Source organism: Pteropus vampyrus, unplaced genomic scaffold (assembly GCF_000151845.1).
Source record: "Pteropus vampyrus isolate Shadow unplaced genomic scaffold, Pvam_2.0 Scaffold17, whole genome shotgun sequence".
Taxonomy (NCBI): domain Eukaryota; kingdom Metazoa; phylum Chordata; class Mammalia; order Chiroptera; family Pteropodidae; genus Pteropus; species Pteropus vampyrus.
The window spans coordinates 11,423,879-11,426,183 of NW_011888798.1; the positions used below are offsets into that span (position 1 = coordinate 11,423,879).

At 33.0% G+C, this 2,305-nt stretch overlaps 1 protein-coding gene across 1 annotated transcript in view; it reads left to right on the plus strand.

Moving 5' to 3' along the window:
- The window catches only part of NCKAP5 (NCK associated protein 5), a 720,600-nt gene that overhangs the window by 104,832 nt on the left and 613,463 nt on the right, over positions 1-2,305 (plus strand). The window lies entirely within an intron of this gene.

A 2,305-nucleotide genomic window follows, 5' to 3' on the forward strand; every position in this document is an offset into this window, starting at 1 on the left:
AAATATATATGAGAATATTTGTACAGGTAATTTGAAAAAAGAGGTTAGCAGCATAGAAGTTATATTTTCAAGTTATTCATTCCCTGGGGACCTCTTGGGAGTTGAGAGTGGTAAAGATGGTTGGGGTGTTATTATCTAGATCTGTAAGGTCCATGTGGTCATGCTTTTCACAGGTGCTGCTATGGGATCTGAATTCCTTTTGTTAAATCGCTGTACTTCTTGTTATCTGGAATAAATATGCTAGTGGTTAATTATATGATGGCTTACATTGCACTGGAATTGTTTCCTATAATTAGCTTTGTCTCCCAATGGGCAATAAGCCCCTAACATCCTTTATTTCTTAACTCCTCACAGCATGGAGCAGAGCACTCCCTCTGTTCACAGAGATGGCAGGTAAATATTTTCTAACATTGCGGCTTTCTTGCCCATCCTCATCCAAATTCATCACCATTGGACTCTGTATACCAGGCTATGCTGCCTCTTTTTTATACACCCTGTAACAGATCCTAATAACCTTGAAATTTGTCTTCTTCAGGAATTCTAGTTCTTGAGTGAAATGCCTAATATTTTCATTTCTCCTGCTCTTATATTAGTTTTCGTGCTAGAAAACATGTCTGTGGTTATAGTAATAGACAATATTCTGTTTCTACACATAGAAGAGTTGCTGGTAAGCTACAACAGAAGTATACAATTTTTAAATCTGCTTGTCACTAATAGACACCAGTTAATTTTATATAACTTGATGCAATCTTTGGTAGATTTGTTTTTGAAAGCTATAACCTGGTGCTGAAATAGTTTTCTTTTGTGAACCAGTGTATTTTATTAAAGCCAACAACAATATATTTATGGTTATGTGTTTTTTAAATTATATTTTCCGTAAATTTACCACAAAATATATTTAAAAGTTTATTTAACTGAATTGTAACATTTTCTTTCAACTTCTTAATGATTTTATTATCTTCTAAGAGAAAAATACACAAAAATTATGAATACCATCTGACGAAAGAAATTTAGAGTTTAATTTGGTCAATAAGTGTGTCTTATACACATCAATGGGAAGGAGTAATGGTTTCACAGGTCTTTGAACCAAATACCTGAATGGGAGGAATATTTTCCTGCTAATAAAAACCTTTTGGTCTTCTCCAATACGATTAAATTATAATCCAATTTCAGGAACAGAATTAACATAAAGTAAGAGCTCAGAATTTTGTGTGCAGTCACTTCCATTATCCTTCAGAAATGGAATTATTGCTGGTGAAGAAGCATAGCCTTATATGTGGTGTCAAGGATTTAATAAAACTACATTTGAATAACAATAAAGGGCAATAATGACATTTGAATAGTCAGAATAACTACCAGTGAGAAAATGGAAATGGGTAGCATTGAAAAGAAAATGAAAACTAATAATAGCAGATTTATATACTATTTATTGAATCATGAAATTATACTTGATTATATTTTGCAAACAGATCTTGACTGACTTAAGTGACAGGCTTTATGATGGTTATTACAGTGTCATAACAGCAACTGTGTAGCCAAATTATTTCTGGTGAAAAATATGTGAGTGACAGTGAGTAGTGTGGGAAATTCTTTCTGGTTATAATTAAATTTCTAAAATGCTTTCTTGAGTTAGGTAAAATCTATGATGCACAGAGGATTATGGGGATAGCATGTCATGTACACAAGCACAACTAAATTGTCTGGTTAAACAGATGTTCCCATAACTCAATATAAGACTTTTTCTCTGACTTTATTATACTTTTGATTTGTAACTGGTTGCAATTTTCATGGAATGGGCTACTTGTCATTTTTCTTGAAACCAACTGATGGCCTTCCATTTATTCTTGAGCTAACATATAACTTAAAAGAAAAGACAAATTCTGAAATTTAGATCTTTCACCAATAACTTTGGTCAGCATTAATTTATGACCACAGTGTTTGCAGATTGATCAAAAACCGAGGAGACACATGCCATGCTGTTATTGATACTTGCTGAATGGTGAAAGAATTGGACAAATGGTAGAAGACTGATTACAAGGAGTGGAAGTCCTTATTTTCACAGAGGGGGAGCTACTTGTCTTCATAGGTTTTAGTCATTTCTTGTAGCATAACCATCTGCTGTGACACAAATATATTGTGATAATCATATTCTCAAGATAACTAGTTATTTTGGGGTCCTGTTTAGTATTCTACTGAAATAGACCTATAATCTATCTCTGGATTTTCAATTGCTAAGGAATTTGTTAAGCCCAAATATAGCCATCAAGCAATGAACAGTCATTTAACTCAATACTCTTTTTTGACA